Raw genomic sequence first — 23,344 nt, forward strand, 5'->3', positions numbered from 1 at the left:
AATAGGCAAATCTGAACAAGGTACTGATGGCCAGCCACTGAAGTTATTTTGAAGCAATTTTTTAAACAACAAAATACTGATACCACAAAAATAAAGCAAAAAGCTAACTACTGGCTAAGAAAAAATTAACTTTTGACAGCAACAACATTCCAACCACACAGGCTTTTTCCCGATGTCATACCTTATAACTACCTCTCTTGGGAATTCTCATCATGTATCCCAAAAGGAAGAAATACCTCAGAGCGTCCTAAAGCAAAAAGTAGCACACATGAGCTCCTCACACTCCCGGGAGGCCGGCACAGCGTGCACTGAGTCTGCAATGAATTCTGCTCAGTGAGGGTCTGCAAACAAAGGTTCAACTCATGAACTGAACTGATTTTAAAGGGAGGTTTTCTAAGCACTGAAGCACAACAAAGAACAAGCAACAACAATTCTTAAAAAAATCTGCAAGTTTTATTTAGCATATATGCGACTGATTTCCACGCTGTGGCTTCTCACTTTGATTCGTCTGTAGGTTCAGGAAGATGACAATACACACTCTGCCTTCCCTGAGCCCCCCACAGCAACTGAGCGCTGCTCCGTGTGCTCAGATCATCAGGAACTGCATTACACGTGCCCGGATGGACTGGAACTGCTCTGCTGCAGATTCAGGAGACGATGGCAGAGAGGGGCTGGCCGAGGCGTCGTCCCAATTCCATTGCTGTGTGACGAGAAGCGGTTTGTTCCCAACAGCTGCAACAATCCCCAGCTCCCTTCCACGGTGAGTACCGATGGCACACAAATGGCAGCCTGAGGAAATCGTGTTCTGGGCTCTAAGTGCTTGGGACAGGGTCTGATTTTTTGTTTTGCACTTGTATGATGATTAATACAACAGGGCTCTGATGGATGACATGGCAACACAGAATTAAAAACTCCTCAATAGGATTACATCGACTTCTAGGAAAAGACAAAAGCTTAGGACCCTTCTGAAATCTACTTTTAATCCAAAGCACGGGGCTTGTCAGCATGCTGCACCTTCCAGCTTTTCAAAGCAGCTTACCTCTGAAGACCAGGAAACATTGATTTCTACAGAAACAATGGGCAACCCCCAGGCTAATCTCAGCACTACTGTTTAATAGGGGACCTGCCAGCGTGCCAGTCCAGCTTCAAGTGTGCTTTACTTCAGTCTAACATCCCCACACAATTCTTCTCACATCTCCCAACCCTGACATCTTATTTTCCCCTAAAGCTTCTCTTCATTAGCAATTTCCAAGTAACATGGTATTTTTACAACATTCAAAAATGTCATGCTGGACTGTGCTAGAGAGTAATCTGCAAATATAAGCTTAGCAAAGTTTGAATTGACTTGAACAGAGAAAAAAACTACAAGTGAACACCTACACGTGCCTACAAAGAGCCAACAAGCCCCTGGCAGCTGCCAGCATCAAAGCATAGCGGATGTTTCTAATACAGGGTAAGGATAACAATATCACCTTCTGTTCTCTCCAGCTTCTTTTCCCTGCAGTCATATTTTGCTTCTTATGATTTTTTTAGTCTCTGTATCTTCTTGGACAGCACCGAGCCCGACGACAAGGATACGAGAGTCTTTCCCTGCCGTGAGGAGAGAACCAGGAAAACAGTTAAAATAAGAACAGGGCAGTTTGAAATTCATACTTGCAACGAGAAGCAGCGCCTAACCAACAGAACAAAAGCAAACAAAGCGTGACACCTCCCTGGGGACAGAAGACTCACAAACTCTCCAGGATTTACAATTCTAGCCACCAACCCCTTCAGGACAGCAGCCAAGTGTCCCATGGGGTGGTGCTGCACCAAAGAACCATCTGAGAGGTTCCAAAGAGTGAAATGCACAATATTTTGCAAAGACAAAAAATCCTGCAAAATAACAAAAATACAATAGATGTAAACTACAGGGCAAGAGTACAAGTGTTACCTTTGGGAGCTGGAACCATCCAGGTGAGCACCTGATAACTGGATCCTCACCAGAGTTTGAACCCTTCAGGACACAGAAGGGTTTTCCCCAGGAATTTCACAGACTGAGTTTTGATAGAAGCACGCTCGCCGGATCCTCAGAAACGTCGCCCATTCTCCAGGTGTCTGGAGAGAACTGCAAATGGCTCTCACGTAGTTGGAGCTGGTTCTGTAAGGTCTCAGGGTGAATTTCACCAGATGCAACCAAACTGGGCAACTCCCCGTGGGACAGAAGGAACCCAAAGCTTGGGTAAGCAGAGCTGCAGCAAATACTGAGGAAACAAACATAACAGCGTAAAAAATAATAAACCATCCTTTTTTTTCTCTTGCTTTTGTTTTTTTTTCTTATTCAGATCAGCATAGCAATTAAAGAGAAGGTGAGAAACTCACCATTACTGAACATTTCATCACCTGTAAGCTGAGCATCCTTAGCATAGGGGACTCCAAAGTTAAAATTCACCGATCCCTGGGAAATGAAACCAAATATCGTATGGTAAACAATCAAACAGCAGACATAAAAATTTGTTTCCTCTAAGGACTTTCAGGTACGTATGTATCTTTGCATTACACATTAGAACATACACTTTATACCATCACCTAATACATAATAATTTACCTTTAAATTTTGATAGTATAGCATGAATTTTTAACTTAAACTGGTGATCTATTATTATTCAGTTGGTGCCTAAAGTTATTTCTGCTGTCACGTTCAGAAAAACATGATTTTTTTTTACTGGAATGAGCAATTGATTTCAAAGTCATCACAAGCCCACCAAAACACAAAGCTGGGTTCACTGGACGGGTCTGTGAGCTAGAAGTAGTTAGGCTTGTACTTCCCTCTTGTTCTTCCAGAACCAATAAATGCTGTCAACAAAACCAGGATCTTTAGCCCGCTGCTGTGAAAGATTCTACAAGGATGATGGTTTGATTTGTGTTTAGAAGTTTTGATTTGAAATGGCCAGTCCAATGGATAAAGACAGTTTAAGTAGTATTTCATTACTATTGTTATTATTTCTATTATGATTTTTACTAGTACTACTACTATTATTATCACCTGCTACTGGAAGAAACAAACCAGTAGTACCTATACTTAATTACTTTTATTTCCAGAAAATAATAAAGAAAAAGAACCAAACCAAAAAAAGTCACTTCCTACCTTTTATATCAAGGGATGAAAAATTTCTCTTGGGCTCTTCTCCAACTGATCAAGACTCATAGCACTGAAAGGCAAACAAAACAGTGCTTTACAGAAGGCCAAGTGCACGTTTCAAGGCTGAACCACCAACTGACTGCAGTGACAGCACTTACAACATGAATCGTTCCCAGAGCCTCTGTTCAATGGAATGTTCTGTGGAACTGCCATTTCTTTCCCAAAACACTAACTTCCAACACTTCCTAAACTTATCTTGTATTTTAAAACCACAGAAGTTAGTGAGACTCTGTGCGGAGGTCAGCTTTAAATTTATTTCCTTCTAAAGCACAGAGCTCTGTTCCATCACTCTTCCCTTCGGCTCTACACTGGATCATGGTGAGCATTTGAGGAGTGCTCAAGAACCAATTCGATTTCTCTCTTTTTCTAGTTCTCTCTATTCTTAAATAATGCAAGACAAGTCAAATGAAAAATGACAAGTTCAGCATCAAAGTCACACTTTTTCCCTTTGTCTGCTCAAGAACAGGCTCTAAATCCACTTATTGCTGCCTTCAACGATTAAGACTTGCAAAACCATTTTGACATGTTTTACAGCTTTATCATAAAACCCACAGAACGCAAGCTCTGAATTACAGGAAAAGGTCATTCACAGGCAAATATCTAAAGAGACCACTTACTTGTAAATACATACCTTGATGGAGATCGCACTGAGAACGTTTCTGTGGGACACTAAGGGAGACATATTTTCTGAGTATCCTGTAAACAAGAAAAGCTACGATATATTACAAGACATCCCCACTTTTTCTACATATTCAAATAGGATTTTTAATAAAAACAATTCAGTTAAAAAAGAAGGAAGAAAATCAAGGTAATTTTACTCAGCTATATTTACTCCCGATTTAGAGGGAAAAAAAAGTCACGGGTGCTGCAAAGAAAAAAAAAGTGAACCATAAACACTTACAGTAGAATTTTAAAACAAGTGCTTGCATAAAAGAATCTTATGGAATGTGAAGTAGAAAAAAAAAGTGAAACCACTATCAGACCTGCCTGTTTTCTCACCATTGTACAAGAAAATCCTAAAAGCATTATAAAGTCGCTGCCTGAAACCGGTCATGGGATGTAACCAAGAACAATTTAGGCATTTAGGCTAATCTAGACAGAAACCTTTTCTGGATGCAAGTGTCAAATCACAAGTTTTGTCTCTCAGAAGCTCGACAATGCTGGAAAACATTTTCCCTGGGGCTCGGGAGGGCGGGGGTGATATTGCAGCTCGCACCTGTGCCATCCGAAGCATACAGCCCGCCCGCTCCCTGCGCTGGGCATTCTCCCGGCCATCTCTGGCTTTACCGCCCAGCGCCGCTCCATCCGCTGTCACGGCACAAAGAGCCACGAGCACTAACGCAGGCAGCAGCCCCGTCATGCCGGCGATACCGCAGCGCTCCCTGCTCGCAGCGCCCAACACGCGGCGGAGCCGCCTCCGCCCGCAGCACCGGCAGCAGCCCGAGGGAGACGGCTGCAGCTCGGGGGCTCCTCCGGCGCCTCCGCCAGCCCGAGGGCAGCCGCCCCACTGGGACCGCGGCAGCGCCCGGCGCCGCTCGCCCGGGGCGGCTCCCGCAGCTCCCGGCCCGCGGCAGCAAAGCACCGCCTCGCTCTCCGCCATCGGCGGGCGGCAGCACCCCCGCCCCCGGCACCGCTGAGGGAGGCCGAGGAACCGAGCGGACGCTCCTTCCGCGCTGCTCAGCTCCGTGCGGGCGGCCAGACGGAGGCTGCGCCCCTCCAGCGTCGCTGTCCCGCGCGGGAGAGGCGCCGGCAGCTGCCCGCGCACAGCCCCGCGCGGCCGCCTGGCACGCCAGCCACTCATGTGCCGCGTCAGCCGTTGCGTCACACCCCGCGCCGGCAGCACGGCCTGCCGGGAGTTGTAGTCTCGGGCTGACAGCCACGGCTCCGTCCCCCGCCACCGGGAGCGGCAGTCCCTCCTGGGCATCAAACGGGTCCTTCGCCCCAGGGCGGAGAAGGACCTGAGGCAGCACCGCTCCTCCCCAATGCCCTCTCTTTTTCCCTCCAACTCTTTTTACTTTTTTCACTCTGTTTTTCACCACTTCCCTTCCCTTTTCCTTTTCCCTTTCCTTTCCTTTCCTTTCCCTTCCTTTCCTTTCCCTTCCCTTCCCCTTTCTTGTATTTCTGATCTTGGTTTACCTTTCCACCTTTAGATTAAAAAAGCAGCAGTAGAAACTTTCAGGCTACCCGAGAGTAAAAAAAAAAACTCCAAAACGAAAATGATTTAAATAAAACTATTTATGGGAGCCTGAAATTTTCTACTGCTGCACGTGACATAGAGCTTTTATTCCTTCTTATAGATAGTTGATATTTTATATATATTTATCGTTTATATTGATGTACAATATTAATAACTATATATAATATGCACCTTATTCAAAAAATATACGGGAAATATTTTTTAAATTATTTACCACATCTACTGCTACAACTTATTTTTCCTTATATTTCTAATTTTTATATAAATCTTTAATGTGTTTATGATATATTTCTATACTTATATTTCTACCTTTATATTATTTGTATTTGTAATTTTTACACGAAAACCCCTGCTTTGGCAAAGAAGAAACAAAACCATCCATTATTTTAAACTACCTAAATTTTTTTTATATTTATATTTATCATAATATACAACAAATGATAGATATAAATAGATAGGTAAATCACATCCGTATTTATATCTATTTTATATCCATTTCCTCTAATATTTTTCATAAAATATATGCAGTATTACGAGTATTATATATTGTATCAATTTATGTTATTTTACATTTACAATTTATTATTAATTTTTTATAGATCTCCATATAGTTGCAATACATTTATAAATTTGTATTTCTTTGGGTTGTATTTACATTTATATTCTCTATTCATATATCTATAAACATACACAATACTCTATTAAAATTAGAGTAACTTATCGTAACATATAATGACTTATGTTACATGTTAAATTTTAAAAATTGACCGAATATATAAAAATAAAATTGGCCCATTCCCATTGCTACACATCTATTTCTTTCGTTTCAATATAGTTAGAGTCATAATTGCATACTTAAAATCCAATTCCTAAATGAAATGACAGAACAAACAGCATCAAATTCCCACCAATATCTTCCAAAAACATCAAGAGACCTCCAACAGCCAAACAAGTGTCAGCGAAAAAACAAAGAACACTCTTTTCAATAACAATTCTCATCACGACAGAAAAATGGAACCAAAATAAAAGAAAATCCTATAGAAACACACACAACAAATTACAAAAAGTACTAAAAAAATGTCAAACCAATCTACTCAACTTAAGCCAGTGCCACTCACCCTCAACAACGTTACTAAAAAAAAAAAAAAAACAAAATTCTACCTCTACACTAACTCAAAGAATAAACAATCCTCTGTAAAAATAACTTTAAAACCAGAACTAATTAACAAAATGGAAAAACATCTCAACCAGAAAAAACTAAGAAATTAACTACCCAAATAAATAAATACTTTAAAAACCCACCATATAAATACCCATGTTCCCAAAAAAAACCCCTGATAAATAATATTCAAATACATTAAAAGACAACAACAACAATAACAAAAAAAACTTCTGCCTCTAGCCTAATAGGATAAAAGACAAAACAAAACAAAACACAACACAAAAAAAAAAAAAAAAAAAACCAAAGAAAAAAAACCCAACAATTTCTTTAAAAAAATATTTAAATATTTTTAAAATATTTTTTCATATTGATATTCACATTTCTATTTACAATGTATATTGATGTACACTGTCCATTTACACATTTCTTTTTATAAATACATTTCTATTCCATATTGCATATATCCCTACAACTTAAATTTATTTGTATATTTTTATAAATATTTTTACATAGTAAGTATATATTTCTGTTACGATTTTTACTTCTGTAACACTTGGATTATTTAAAATAAAACCTTTGCCTCCATCCACATTAAAGCCAAAAAGAACCCCTTTCTTCAAAACTGTATTTAAATATTTTTTTAAATTCTATTTATCAGGTTCATATTCACATTTACATTTAAAATGTATACTTATGTATACTGTTATTTGTATTCTTCATTACATCTCTTCCTATTATTTGTATTTATTTATATTTTGTGTTTATATATATATTTATATCTTGATTGTATACATCAATATTTAGAAATATATAACAATAATATCTACATTCATATTATTTAAAATAAAAACCCTGCCTCTAACACAAGAAGAATAAAAAAAAACCCAACCCTTTGTTTTAAACAATATTTAAATAGATTTTATCCTCATGTTCAATTTTTATATTCATATTTGTATTTATAATGTATATTAATGTCGAATGCTTACTTATACATTTATCTTTACCAATGTCAATTTATTAATAAATTTATATTCTATATTACATCCGATGCGAGTAGGTATTTATATTTTTTATATATTTTTATTCATATTTTTTATATTGATTAAATATTTCTGCGTCAAGATTTTTACTTCTGGAACACTTATAATATTCAAAATAAAAACCCTGCCTCTACTTAAATAAAAGCCAAAACATTCCCTTTCTCTTAAACTATATTTACATATTTTTATATTTATATTCCCATTTATAATTTATATTGCCATATAATGTTATTTATATTCTATACTACAACTCTTCATATTACTTACATATATTTATATTTAAATTTATAGTCATAGTTTAGCAATTTCTCTTTATATATTTACTATATATTTCTATCTTAAGATCCACATTTCTATATTACTTATATTATTTAAAATAAAACTCCTGCCTCTAACCAAATAAAAACCAAGGATACCCCATTATTTGAACCAGATTTAAAATTTAGGAAGTAAATTTATTTTTCAAAATTATAATGATATTTATATGGATATTTTTATTTATTTTATTCATAGATATTATATATATTAGAGAGAATACCTTCTAATATAATCATAGATATATATTTTCCGTATTATATATATATTTTTACTTATATTTATTTAAATTAAATATGTATAGATATTTGTATTTCTATATATATTTGTATATCTGAATTTATATTTTATTTCTATCATTTATTTAAAATTCCCAGCCTATAACCTAAAAAAAAAACCCAATTTACTTTAACTCTATTTAAATATTTTTATATCTACAATCTATATTTATTTATCTTTGTGTATATATATTTATATAAAATAGACTATCATTTATCTATATGATAATATGTTACAATTATATACTATGTATTTTAGTTTTATGTATGTATCTGTTATCTATATTTATGTTTACCACTCTAATGTTATATTTATTTTTAAATGTATATTTATTTCTGTTTTCATCTCTATATTAAACCATGTCAGTTCATTAACCCGACACACCAGAGCCACAACAATACTGTACCTTTGTCAGCACCGGCACGCAGCACACGCCCATCCCATCGCAGCACAGCAAAACAAAACCTATTTCTATTACTAACGGAACAAACATCCCACAACGTCATTGAACCCTAATAAAAACTCAAATAAACCTAACTGTAAATAAATTTTAAATCCCACTATAAAGTGGCCCAAAACCTCCGCACATGCTCATCATAAACTTCCTCCTAAAATGATATCTCAAAAACCCCAAAAAACTCAAACACACCTTGAAAATGACACAACTGCTAATAAAAACTAACACCCAATAAAAATTAAATCAAACCAACTCACTAGACTCAAAACTGCACAACTGACCCTAAACATTACTAAAAAAAGTCCCCAAAGCTCTACCTTTATGCTAATGCACAAATAATAACCTATGATCTATCAAATTTATTTGAAAAAATTAAAAAAAATAATTAAAACCATGAAAATAAAAAACCTAAACTATTAAAATACTAAAAAATATCACTACCTAAATTAAAAAACATATTGCCTATAAAAACCCACCATATAAATGCTCCTGTCCCAAAAAATAAAAATAAAAAAAACTATCCAACCAGAAAGAAATCAGAACTTAGGAACACCAAAACCATAATGTCCAAAAGGTCACACCACATCCCTTATCATACACCAACTACAAACAAGATAAAACAATACAATGAATTCTTAAAAACCACCTTAAAACCACTACACTGAAAAACATTTCAAAAATTAAAAACTGCATTTAACAAAAGCCATCTAATAAATTCACACCCAAAACTCCAGCAGCCCAGCTGGCCCTACCAAAGCTCTAGGTTTATACATACAGTAAACAAAACCAAAATCCCAGTAATACCCATCAGAAATCTATGAAAGAACCCTACTGAAATTAATCCTGCCTCAAATACAAACCAACCCATCCAGAAAGTCAGCTTCACTCAAAAAACAATTTACACAGAGTTAATAATACCAAGAAATAAAACAACACACCATATACCACCAATGCATATCATAGTGAAGGAAAAAAAAAAACACTACATTTTTTCCTTTTTGTTTTTTAAACTAACTTCTTTTATTAGCTAGAACAAAAGCTTTTTGCCAGGACTGTAGCAACAACAACAACTTCTTTTTCTTCTTCTCCTTCTGAAATGTCCCTTCTCACTCCCAAATTCCTTTCAACTCCTGAGTTTACATCCAAGCAAAAAGCAAAATTCGTGCACTCGTGCGTTCGCTGCTCCTGTCAGATTCTCTGTTTCCCTCCACATCTTCTTACACTTTCAGTCCTCACGCTGTCCCGCCGTGATGAGTCTGACAGAAGAATTGGCACATGTTAACAGAGCATTTCCCTCCCTCCCTCCCTCCCTCTGCTTTCCTCAGCGCATTTCAATCCATCCCAGGCCTGTAGTGATGCACGCTCACCCCAAAGCTCACAGCAAGCATGCAGCAGCTCAGGCTCACTCGGCTCCAGGGCCCAGAGCCTGCAGGCCCTGCAGCTGCCACACGGATGCACCTGGTTCCCTCCCCGGGTGCCCAGAGGGAAACCTGAGGGCAGGCGTCCACCCCGAGGGTGCACCCGCAGCCCGGGGCAGGCATGGAGTCACCGGCTGCTCTCTGGGGACGAGACCCTCCCTGCAGGCCACACTGCCTCGTCCTCTCCCTCCCTGTGGGACAGGCACCTCCAGGGTCTGTGACCAGCCCCCTTCCGTCAGCATCCAGGGGCTCTGTCAGAGCCAGAGGGCTCAATTCGTGGTGAGTACCGATGGCACACAAATGGCAGCCCGAGGAAATCGTGTTCTGGTCTCTAAGTGCTTGGGACAGGGTCTGATTTTTTGTTTTGTACTTGTATGATGATTAGTACAACAGGGCTCTGATGGATGACATGGCAACACAGAACTAAAAACTCCTCGATAGGATTACATCGACTTCTAGGAAAAGACAAAAGCTTAGGACCCTTCTGAAATCTACTTTTAATCCAAAGCACGGGGATTGTCAGCATGCTGCACCTTCCAGCTTTTCAAAGCAGCTTCCCTCTGAAGACCAGGAAACATTGATTTCTACAGAAACAATGGGCAACCCCCAGGCTAATCTCAGCACTACTGTTTAATAGGGGACCTGCCAGCGTGCCAGTCCAGCTTCAAGTGTGCTTTACTTCAGTCTAACATCCCCACACAATTCTTCTCACATCTCCCAACCCTGACATCTTATTTTCCCCTAAAGCTTCTCTTCATTAGCAATTTCCAAGTAACATGGTATTTTTACAACATTCAAAAATGTCATGCTGGACTGTGCTAGAGAGTAATCTGCAAATATAAGCTTAGCAAAGTTTGAATTGACTTGAACAGAGAAAAAAACTACAAGTGAACACCTACACCTGCCTACAAAGAGCTAACAAGCCCCTGGCAGCTGCCAGCATCAAAGCACAGCGGATGTCTCTAATACAGGGTAAGGATAACAATATCACCTTCTGTTCTCTCCAGCTTCTTTTCCCTGCAGTCATATTTTGCTTCTTATGATTTTTTTAGTTTCTGTATCTTCTTGGACAGCACCGAGCCCGACGACAAGGATACGAGAGTCTTTCCCTGCCGGGCGGAGAGAACCAGGAAAACAGTTAAAAAAAGAACAGGGCAGTTTGAAATTCGTACTTGCAACGAGAAGCAGCGCCTAACCAACAGAACAAAAGTAAACCAAGCATGATACCTCCCTGGGGACAGAAGACTTATAAACTCTCCAGGATTCACAATTCTAGCGACCAAACCCTTCAGGACAGCAGCCAAGTGTCCCCTGGGGTGGTGCTGCACCAAAGAACCATCTGAGAGGTTCCAAAGAGTGAAATGCACAATATTTTGCAAAGACAAAAAATCCTGCAAAATAACAAAAATACAATAGATGTAAACTACAGGGCAAGAGTACAAGTGTCACCTTTGGCAGCTGGAACCATCCAGGTGAGCACCTGATAACTGGATCCTCGCCAGAGTTTGAACCCTTCAGGACACAGAAGGGTTTTCCCCAGAAATTTCACAGACTGAGTTTTGATAGAAGCACGCTCGCCGGATCCTCAGAAACGTCGCCCATTCTCCAGGTGTCTGGAGAGAACTGCAAATGGCTCGCATGTAGTTGGAGCTAGTTCTGTAAGGTCTCAGGGTGAATTTCACCAGATGCAACTGAATTGGGCAACTCCCAGTGAGACAGAGGGAACCCAAAGCTTGTTTTACCCAAACCTTGGGTAAGCAGAGCTGCAGCAAATACTGAGGAAACAGACATAACAGGGTAAAAATAATAAAACTATTGCTTTTTCTTTAATCTTGCCTTTTTTTTTTTTATTCAGATGAGCAAAACAATGAAGGAGAAGGTGAAAAACTCACCATTACTGAATATTTCATCATCTGTAAGCTGAGCATCCTTAGCATAGAGGACTCCAGAGTTAAAATTCACTGATCCCTGGGAAATAAAACCAAATATATGACAAACAGTCAAACAGAAGGCGTAAAAATTTGTTTCCTCTACGGACTTTCAAGTACGTATCTTTGTATATATCCTACACATTACAACATACACTTTACACCATCTCCTAATATATAATAATTTACCTTTAAACTTTGATAGTATAGTGTGGAGAAATGGCTCCATGACAGAGGTCACGCAGACATTCGCTCGTTAGCCGACCAGGAGCTGGGAAAGTACCGAACACAGGTATTTTTGAGTTTTGCACCTGCAAGATAGCGTGTGCCTGGGCCTAGCTGGGTAGGATAACAAGTAGACAGAGAGACGTGGGAAATAGGGAATGTAGGCCCAAAGGAATGAGGAAGAGTTGATGGTATAGTTTAACCAATAGATCGCTTGGCTTACAGAATATTCATAAGCTTATTATGTGCTGTATAAGTGTCTGATACTCTCTGCAATAAACATAGCTTGCTGATCTCATATTGAGTGTCCGAGTCTTCCCTCACCCAAGAGTATAGCATAAAATTATTAACTAAAATTGGTGATCTATTATTATTAAGTTGTGCTTAAAGTTATTTTTGCTGTCATGTTCAAAACAATTTTTTTTTTTTTTTACTGTAATGAATGAGCAATTGATCTCAAAGTCATCACAAGCCCATCAAAAAAACAAAGCTCTATTCACCGGGCAGGTCTGTGAGCTAGAGGGTAGTTAGGCTTGTACTTACCTCTTGCTCTTCATGAACCAATAAATCCTGTCAACAAAACCAGGATCTTTAGCCCACTCCTATTAAAGATTCTACAAGGATGATGGTTTGATTTGTGTTTAGAAGTTTAGATTTAAAATGGCCAGTCCAATGGATAAATAAAGACAGTTGAAGTAGTATTACTTTACTCTTATTATTATTATTATTGGTATTAGTATTATCAGCTACTGGAAGAAACAAACCAGTAGTATCTATACTTAATTACTTCTATTTCCAGAAAACAATAAAGAAAAAGAACCAAACCAAAAAAAGTCACTTCCTACCTTTTGTATCTCAGGATGATGAATTTCTCTTGGGCACTTCTCCAATTTATCAAGACTCATAGCACTGAAAGGCAAACAAAACAGTGCTTTATAGAAGGCCAAGTGCACGTTTCAAGGCTGAACCACCAACTGATTGCAGTGACAGCAGTTACAACATGAATCAGTCCAAGGGCCTCTCTTAAATGGAATGGAATGTTTTGTGGAACTGCCATTTCTTTCCCAAAATACTAACTTCCAACACTTCCTAAACTTATTTTGCATTTTAAAAACAGAAATTAGTAAGACTCTGTGTGGACATCAGGTTTATTTCCTTCTAATGCACAGAGCTCTGTTCCATCATCCTTCACTTTGGCTCTACACAGAATCATGGTGAGCTTTTTAGGACTGCTCAATAATCAATTCTATTTCTTTTCCTAGTTCTCTCTCTTCTTCAATAATTAAAGGCAAGTCAAATGAAAAATGACAAGTTCAGCATCAGAGTCACACTTTTCCCCTTTGTCTGCTCAAGAACAGGCTTTAAATCCACTTATTGCTGCCTTCAACGATTCAGACTTGCAAAACCATTCTTACATGTTTTACAGGTTTATCATAAAACCCACAGAACACAAGCTCTGAATTACAGGAAAAGGTACACAGGCAAATATCTAAACTGATTACTTATTTGAAAACACATACCTTAATTCAGATTTCACCCAGAATGTTTCTGTGGGACACTAAGGGAGACATATTTTGTGAGTACCCTGTAAACGAGAAAAGCTAGCATAGATTACAGGACATACCCACTTTTTCTGCATATTCAAATAGAATTATTAATAAAAACAATTAAGTTTAAAAAGAAGGAAGATAACCAAGGTAATTTTACTCAGCTATATTTACTCCCGATTTAGAGAAAAAAAAAAAAGGCCCGGGTGCTGCAAAGAAAAAAAAAGTGAACCACAAACGCTTACAGTAGAATTTTAAAACAATCGCTTGGATAAAAGAATCTTATGGAACGTGAAGTAGAAAAAAAGTGAAACCACTATCAGACCTGCCTATTTTCTCACCAGTGTACAAGAAAATCCTAAAAGCAGTATGAAGTCACTGCCTAAAACCGGTCATGGGATGTAACCAAGAACAATTTAGGCATTTGCTAATCTAGACAGAAACCTTTTCTGGATGCTAGTGTCAAATCACAAGTTTTGTCTCTCAAACTCGACAATGCTGGAAAGCATTTTCCCCGGGGCTCGGGAGGGCAGGGGCGGAAGGGGGGGTGGCTTTGCAGCTCGCACCTGTGCCATCCGAAGCATACAGCCCGCCCGCTCCCTGCGCTGGGCATTCTCCCGGCCATCTCTGGCTTTACCGCCCAGCGCCGCTCCATCCGCTGTCACGGCACAAAGAGCCACGAGCACTAACGCAGGCAGCAGCCCCGTCATGCCGGCGATATCGCAGCGCTGCCTGCTCGCAGCGCCCAACACGCGGCGGAGCCGCCTCCGCCCGCAGCACCGGCAGCAGCCCGAGGGAGACGGCTGCAGCTCGGGGGCTCCTCCGGCGCCTCCGCCAGCCCGAGGGCGGCCGCCCCACCGGGACCGCGGGAGCGCCCGGCGCCGCTCGCCCGGGGCGGCTCCCGCAGCTCCCGGCCCGCGGCAGCAAAGCACCGCCTCGCCCTCCGCCATCGGCGGGCGGCAGCGCCCCCGCCCCCGGCACCGCTGAGGGAGGCCGAGGAACCGGGCGGACGCTCCTTCCTCCTGCTCAGCTCCGTGCGGGCGGCCAGACGGAGGCTGCGCCCCTCCAGCGTCGCCGTCCCGCGCGGGAGAGGCGCCGGCAGCTGCCCGCGCACAGCCCCGCGCGACCGCCTGGCACGCCAGCCACTCATGTGCCGCGTCGGCCGTTGCGTCACACGCCGCGCCAGCAGCACGGCCTGCCGGGAGTTGGAGTCTCGGGCTGACAGCCACGGCTCCGTCCCCCGCCACAGGCAGCTGCAGTCCCTCCTGGGCATCAAACGGGTCCTTCGCCCCAGGGCGGGGAAGGACCTGAGGTAGCACCGCTCCTCCCCAATGCCCTCTCTTTTTCCCTCCAACTCTTTTTACTTTTTTCACTCTGTTTTTCACCACTTCCCTTCCCTCTTCCTCTCCTGCTTCCATTCCTTTCCTTTCCCTTTCCTTCCCTTCGCCTTTCTTGTATTTCTAATCTTGGTTTACCTTTCCACCTTTAGAATAAAAAAGCAGCAGTAGAAACTTTCAGGCTACCCGGGAGTAAAAAAAAAAAATCCAAAACGAAAATGATTTAAAGAAAACGATTTATTCCCTGGGAGCCTGAAATTTTCTACTGCTGCACGTGACAAAGAGCTTTTATTCCTTCTTATAGATTGTTGATATTTTATATATATTTATAGTTTATATTCATACATTATATTAATAACTATATTTAATATGCACCTTATTCAAAAATATACGGAAATTATTTTTTAAATTATTTACCATATCTACTGCTACAACTTATTTTTCCTTATATTTCTAATTTTTATATAAATCTTTAATGTGTTTATGATATATTTCTATACTTATATTTCTACCTTTATATTATTTGTATTTTTAATTTTTACACGAAAACCCCTGCTTTGGCAAAGAAAAAACAAAACCATCCATTATTTTAAACTACCTAAATATTTTTTATATTTATATTTATCATAATATACAACAAATGATAGATATAGATAGATAGATACATATATCACATCCATATTTATATCTATTTTATATCCTTTTCCTATAATATTTTTAATAAAATATATGCAGTATATTACGTGTATTATATACTTTACAATTCATGTTATTTTACATTTACAATTTATTATTAATTTTTTATATATCTGCATATAGTTGCAATACATTTATATATTTGTATTTTTGCTTGGGTTGTATTTACATTTATATTCTCTATTCATATATCTATAAACATACACAATACTCTATTAAAATTAGAGTAACTTATTGTAACATATAATGACTTATGTTACATGCTAAATTTTAAAAATTGACCGAATATATAAAAATAAAATTGGCTCATTCCCATTGCTACACATCTATTTCTTTTGTTTCAATATAGTTAGAGTCATAATTGCATATTTAAAATCCAATTCCTAAATGAAATGACAGAACAAACAGCATCAAATTCCCACCAATATCTTCCAAAAACATCAAGATACCTCCAACACCCAAACAAGTGTCAGCGAAAAAACAAAGAACACTCTTCTCAATAACAATTCTCATCACGACAGAAAAATGGAACCAAAATAAAAGAAAATCCTATAGAAACACACACAGCAAATTACAAAAAGTACTAAAAAAAAGTCAAACCAATCTACTCAACTCAAGCCAGTGCCACTCACCCTGAACGACGTTAACAAAAAAAAAAAAAAAAAACAACAAAATTCTACCTCTACACTAACTCAAAGAATAAACAATCCTCTGTAAAGATAACTTTAAAACCTGAACTAATTAACAAAATGGAAAAACATCTCAACCAGAAAAAACTAAGAAATTAACTACCCAAATAAATAAATACTTTAGAAACCCACCATATAAATACCCATGTTCCCAAAAAAACCCCTGATAAACAATACTCAAATACATTAAAAGACAACAACAACAACAAAAAAAAAAAAAAAAAAAAAGAAAATAAAGAAACCAACAAAAAGAATAATACCAAAAAAACAGATAAACTGAAATCTACAACAAAAAATTATTCCCAACTGAATAAACCCATAGTGCCTCAAGCTATCAAAAATAAAAATACCACCTAGAAACAAACACAAACACTAAAGACAAAGGTAACCATAAACAATGTCCCCAAATTACCCGTAACCATAAAACATACACTACAATCAAACAAACCAAACAAATAAAAGCCCTGGAAGACGATAAACACACATGCAATTATAAAGATTAAAAACCCGCTGCTATGAACGACACGACGCTACCCCAAGCCGCCCAAAACAAACACTACACACTCACGCTAATAAAAGCCACCGCAACAGAATTAAAATGCGAACCGCTGCTTCACGCTACGACCCGTAAAAAACATTGCGCGCCCTTCTAAACATAATACCCCGGCAAAAAAAAAAAAAAAAAAAAAAAAAAAAAATCCGACTACAAAACCCAATCCGAAACGAACCTTTATCATCCCTACCGGCACCGAGAACCGTGCCGCTCAGGAAGAACACCGTATCCCTTAGCGGACAGCCGCTGCAAACCGAACCCAGCGATGCCATCAACGCCTCCAAAGCGCCTCCGAGCCACGGCACCGCCGAACGTGGAGCGGCCGAACCCCGCGCTCGCTGCCGGCCCCGGACGGAGCGCGGCTCCCGGCAGGAAAGCGGCTCCTGCGGCGGCCGCTCCGGCACGCGGGGCCGGCGCCGTCCCGGGGAGCCCCGCCCGCTGCCCCTGCCCGGCGGGGCCGGCACCGGGCCCGGGGCTACCGGCGGCGCCCGAGCCCCGCGCCCGGAGCGGACGGAGCGGCCGGCACCGCCCGGGCCGGCGCAGCAGCGCCCGCGCCGCCTCTGCCGCCCTTGGCCGGCCCGGCCCGGCCCGGCTCCGCTCGGCTCCGCACGGCTCGCACCGGCGCGGCTCCGCCCCTGCCGCGCCGAATCCCCCGTGCGCCCCGGCAGCTGCCCGGGCCGTGCCAGCAGCGCTCCCGAGCGGGAACGTTCCGGGCCGGGCCGCGGGCACGGGGAGCGCCCTCCAATGCAGCGGCACAGCCCCATTGCAGCCCTGCAAACGCTGCCGGAGCTGCGGCTTCCCGCAAGCCAGCCCCGAAACCGCAGACGGGGCGCACCTCACTTCAACAAGGGCAAAGAAATGTGTTCTCCCCTCCAATTTCACCCCCTAGGAGAGCAGAAAAGAAGGGGCGCTCCCCAAATGAAAGCCTTCGACTGATGGGAAAGGGCGATTTCGACCTCCATTCAAACCCTTGAAAAGGAGGGACACCAGGGCTGCCCCCTCCATTTAAACCCGAGGGTGGTGCAAATGGGGTGGCTGCCTTCAAATCAAACCCATAATACCACAAGAATACTTTTCCCATTCCCCTTAGAATAGAACGCAGGGATTCCCTGTCACCCCCGGGATACCCCTAACAGCCTGCAAAAGGCAGCTTTTCCTGCAATCAACACCCTTAAAACCACAAGTCAAGAGGGATCCCCTCAGGTCAAACGCAGACAATAAAAGAAGAGGAGCTGCTTCCTTCTCCTTAATCCCTTTTGTCCTCACAAGCTCCACTTTTGTTCCTGGGGATCCGGGGAGGGACTGGCAAGACGAAATTGCAAAGGGGAAGGAGAAAATTCCCCGCTCCAAACCCACACGGGCTCACCTGTTCGGCTGCTGCTCCCGGGCACAAGGATTCGTCCCTCGGCGCCTCCTTTAAGCGATGCTCCACGTACCCAAGCGCGGATCCAGGTGTTGCCCCCGACCCTGTGGGAAGCTCCCGCAGTCCTTCCATGAGACAGCGCCGGGAGCGCCCCATAAACCCCTCCACTCAGCAGCTCCATGCAAAAGGGAGCTGAGGCAAAGCCTCCCCCTAAAACAGCCTCGCCCCGGCAGGAGCCGGCCCCTCATCATCCTCACACTCACACCTGGGCTGCTCCAAGCCCCCATCATCCTCACACTCACACCTGGGCTGCTCCGAGCCCCCATCATCCTCACACTCACCCCTGGGCTGCTCCGAGCCCCCATCACCGTCACACTCACACCTGGGGTGCTCCGAGCCCCCATCATATATTTTTCATATTTATAGTCGCATGTATATTTAGAATTTATATTACTGTATAATAAAAATTATATTATATATTGCATCTCTTCATGTTACTTACATAGGTTTCTATTTCTATTCATCGTTTGGTATTATATCTTTATATCTCTGTATATTTATTATATATTTCTGTATGTCGATTTACATTTCTATAGTACTTATATTATTTAAAATAAAACCCCTGCCTCTAACGAAATAAAAAGCAAAGACAACCCTTTCTTTAAAACACATTTAAAATTTTAAAAATAATTTTGTTTGTCATAATTTTATTCACATCTATATTTGTAATTTCCATTTGTTATATTTATAGATATTATATATATTGGAGAGAATACCTTTTTATATAATAATAGATATATTCTTTTGACACAATAGATTTCTTTTACTTATATTTATATGTATTAAATATTTATTGATATCGACATATATATATGATATATTTGGATTTCTAGTTTTATATTTTTTATGAAATCTCCAGCCCATACCCCAATAAAAGCCAAACAATCCCCAATTTATTTAAACAATATTTAAACATAAATCCTGTCACAGCTGCATTGCACAGCAGTGCCCCAAGCTAATCTGACACTTGTTCATCTCCTGGACCTGAATCTGAACCCGCTCACCTTGATCGCACCTGGCAGAACCAGTTTCGTACCTTTTTCTGGCATGTCTTGTTTTTGGTTTTTTTTGTCTTGAGTTTTTGTGGCCTTTATTGCCTCTCTTTCTTGCCTTGTTTTTTGGGGCTTTTACTCCCTTTTTCCTTGATTTTTTTCTGGCACTTCTTGGGGTTTTTTCTTCGTTTCTTCTTGCCCATCTTGTTGGGTTTTTTTGGTTTTTCCTTGCCCCCCTTGGGGTTTTTTTTTCAGGTGTTTTGTTTTTTTTTTTTTTTTTCCTTGGATTTTCTTGGCCTTCTTTTTTTTTCCTTTTCTGGATTTTTTCTTCCCCATCTTGGTTTTTAGTTCTGATTTTATTTCTTGCCCATTTTGGGGTTTTTCTCTGGTCTGTTTTCAGGGATTTTTCTTGCCCATCTTGGGTACTTTTCTGTTTTGTGTTTTTTTTTTTTTTTTTTTTTTTCTCTGCCTTTCTTACGGTTTTTTCTGGTTTATTTTTTTTTCTGGGATTTTTCTCGCCCATCTTGGGGGTTTATTCTGGGCTTTTTCATGCCCATCTTGGGGTTTTCTTCTGCGTTTTTTTCTTGCCCATCTTGTTCTTGTTTTTCGGGGTTTTTTTTCTTTTTTTTTTTTTTTTTTTTTTTTTTTTTGTCTTTATTTTGTTTTATTCCTGTTTTTATTTCTGTGGTATTTCTGGGATTTTTCTTGCTCATCTTGGATTTTTCGGGGAGGGGGGTTTCTCACCCATCCCGAGGTTTTTTTTTTATGTGGGTTTGTTTGTTTTGTTTTTTTTGTTTGTTTGTTTGTTTTTTTTTCCGTAGGTTTCTCCTTGCCCTCCTGGTTTTTGGGTTTTTTTGTCTGTCTTCCTTCCTTCCTTCCTGTCCTTCCTTCTTTCTTCCTTTCATTTCCTTTCCTTATTTTCTTTTTTTCTTTTTCTTTCTTTCTTTCCCTGCATTTCTAATCTTGGTTTTCCTTTCTAGCTTTAGAATAAAAAAGCAGCAGTAGTAACTTTCAGGCTACCTGGGAGTAAAAAAAACTCCAAAACGAAAATGATTTAAAGAAAACGATTTATTCCCTGGGAGCCTGAAATTTTCTACTGCTGCACATGACATAGAGCTTTTATTCCCTCTTATAGATAGTTGATATTTTATACTTTATACAGCGCCCCCTGCCGTCTGCACAGGCGCACTGCATAAAGAGCGCTGCGGCGTCGTTCTGTTCTGTTTAATGAAACTCGGCTGAATTCGGCTTGCTTCGGCTCTTGGTCTAAACTCGTTTCAGTTCGGCTCTTCGGCTAAACTCGGTCGTATTCGGCACGTTGTCTAAATGCGGCTCAAGTCGGCTACACTCGGCTATCGGTTGCAGTCGGCTATCATCGGCTCTTGGTGTAAACTCGGCTGTTTTCGGCCGCACTGGGCTCTTCGGGGAAACTCGTCTGTTTTCGGCCGCAGTCGGCTCTCCGGGGAAACTCGGCTCTTTCCGGCCACACTCGGCTCTTCGGGGAAACTCGGCTGTTTTCGCCCACACTCGGCTCTTCGGAACTATTCGGCCCGGCTCGGCTCCCTCAGGGCGGGAAAGCCGACGTGACAGGACCCCGGCACAGCGAGGCGTTTACCCAGATGCCTCTCACAAACCCGCCGAAATACGCCCGCCCACGGCGCCCCTGAGCCCACAGCATGTCTCGAGTACACATGAAACGCCACAGAAAAATCCCTCGGGGCCGCCATGACGTCGGTATTCCGTGCAGGCAGTGCAGTTAAACACCCACACGGTCCTCCACTTCCCCGCCCTTTTCGCCGCCATGCTGAGAAGGTCAACCAAAACTCCGCGACATCGGCCACGCGCCACTCCCAAGGTGGCGGCCTCTCGCTGCACGGCTGCAGTACCGCGCTCTGCCCACAAGGCGGCAGCACTGCCGCCCGCCCCAGCCGGGGGCGCAGCGCGCCTCGGGGCTGCGGGCAGCGAAGGCGGCAAAAAAGAACAGGGGCGATCCCCGCCGAAAACTGCTCTGAAATAAATGCCCCAAAACCGGGAAGAGGGGAAAAAAACTTCTGCCTCTAATCTAATAGGATAAAAGACAAAACAAAACCAAACAAAACACAACACAAAAAAAAAAAAAAAAAAAAAAAAAAAAACCAAAGAAAAAAAAACCCCAACAATTTCTTTAAAAAAATATTTAAATATTTTTAAAATATTTTTTCATATTGATATTCACATTTCTATTTACAATGTATATTGATGTACACTGTCCATTTACACATTTCTTTTTATAAATACATTTCTATTCCATATTGCATATATCCCTACAACTTAAATTTATTTGTATATTTTTATAAATATTTTTACATAGTAAGTATATATTTCTGTTACGATTTTTACTTCTGTAACACTTGGATTATTTAAAATAAAACCTTTGCCTCCATCCACATTAAAGCCAAAAAGAACCCCTTTCTTCAAAACTGTATTTAAATATTTTTTTAAATTCTATTTATCAGGTTCATATTCACATTTACATTTAAAATGTATACTTATGTATACTGTTATTTGTATTCTTCATTACATCTCTTCCTATTATTTGTATTTATTTATATTTTGTGTTTATATATATATTTATATCTTGATTGTATATCTCAATATTTAGAAATATATAACAATAATATCTACATTCATATTATTTAAAATAAAAACCCTGCCTCTAACACAAGAATAAAAAAAAACCCAACCCTTTGTTTTAAACAATATTTAAATAGATTTTATCCTCATGTTCAATTTTTATATTCATATTTGTATTTATAATGTATATTAATGTCGAATGCTTACTTATACATTTATCTTTACCAATGTCAATTTATTAATAAATTTATATTCTATATTACATCCGATGCGAGTAGGTATTTATATTTTTTATATATTTTTATTCATATTTTTTATATTGATTAAATATTTCTGCGTCAAGATTTTTACTTCTGGAACACTTATAATATTCAAAATAAAAACCCTGCCTCTACTTAAATAAAAGCCAAAACATTCCCTTTCTCTTAAACTATATTTACATATTTTTATATTTATATTCCCATTTATAATTTATATTGCCATATAATGTTATTTATATTCTATACTACAACTCTTCATATTACTTACATATATTTATATTTAAATTTATAGTCATAGTTTAGCAATTTCTCTTTATATATTTACTATATATTTCTATCTTAAGATCCACATTTCTATATTACTTATATTATTTAAAATAAAACTCCTGCCTCTAACCAAATAAAAACCAAGGATACCCCATTATTTGAACCAGATTTAAAATTTAGGAAGTAAATTTATTTTTCAAAATTATAATGATATTTATATGGATATTTTTATTTATTTTATTCATAGATATTATATATATTAGAGAGAATACCTTCTAATATAATCATAGATATATATTTTCCGTATTATATATATATTTTTACTTATATTTATTTAAATATGTATAGATATTTGTATTTCTATATATATTTGTATATCTGAATTTATATTTTATTTCTATCATTTATTTAAAATTCCCAGCCTATAACCTAAAAAAAAAAACCAATTTACTTTAACTCTATTTAAATATTTTTATATCTACAATCTATATTTATTTATCTTTGTGTATATATATTTATATAAAATAGACTATCATTTATCTATATGATAATATGTTACAATTATATACTATGTATTTTAGTTTTATGTATGTATCTGTTATCTATATTTATGTTTACCACTCTAATGTTATATTTATTTTTAAATGTATATTTATTTCTGTTTTCATCTCTATATTAAACCATGTCAGTTCATTAACCCGACACACCAGAGCCACAACAATACTGTACCTTTGTCAGCACCGGCACGCAGCACACGCCCATCCCATC

The 23,344-nt window shown here is 39.5% G+C and overlaps 2 long non-coding RNA genes across 8 annotated transcripts; both read right to left on the reverse strand.

Annotated features, from left to right (window-relative positions):
* Nucleotides 1–323: 323 nt before the first annotated feature.
* On the reverse strand, nt 324–17,328 carry LOC134416924 (uncharacterized). 7 transcript variants are annotated; one of them, XR_010027462.1, is made up of 7 exons: nt 4,395–4,670; nt 3,810–3,874; nt 3,125–3,188; nt 2,359–2,434; nt 1,931–2,240; nt 1,473–1,590; nt 324–789 (listed from the first exon to the last, which is right to left on the reverse strand). It is a non-coding gene; the product is annotated as an uncharacterized LOC134416924 (long non-coding RNA). The 7 variants fall into 7 exon arrangements; XR_010027461.1 differs by lacking the exons at nt 3,125–3,188; nt 3,810–3,874; nt 4,395–4,670 and adding exons at nt 12,164–13,108; nt 13,720–13,784; nt 17,197–17,328 and having other exon boundaries at nt 352–878; XR_010027465.1 differs by lacking the exons at nt 3,125–3,188; nt 3,810–3,874; nt 4,395–4,670 and adding exons at nt 12,164–13,108; nt 13,720–13,784; nt 17,197–17,328 and having other exon boundaries at nt 354–789; nt 1,981–2,240.
* On the reverse strand, nt 9,651–11,882 carry LOC134416925 (uncharacterized). Its single transcript, XR_010027467.1, has 3 exons — nt 11,496–11,882; nt 11,038–11,155; nt 9,651–9,884 (listed from the first exon to the last, which is right to left on the reverse strand). It is a non-coding gene; the product is annotated as an uncharacterized LOC134416925 (long non-coding RNA).
* Nucleotides 17,329–23,344: the final 6,016 nt, after the last annotated feature.

Source organism: Melospiza melodia, chromosome 4 (assembly GCF_035770615.1).
Source record: "Melospiza melodia melodia isolate bMelMel2 chromosome 4, bMelMel2.pri, whole genome shotgun sequence".
Taxonomy (NCBI): Eukaryota; Metazoa; Chordata; class Aves; order Passeriformes; family Passerellidae; genus Melospiza; species Melospiza melodia.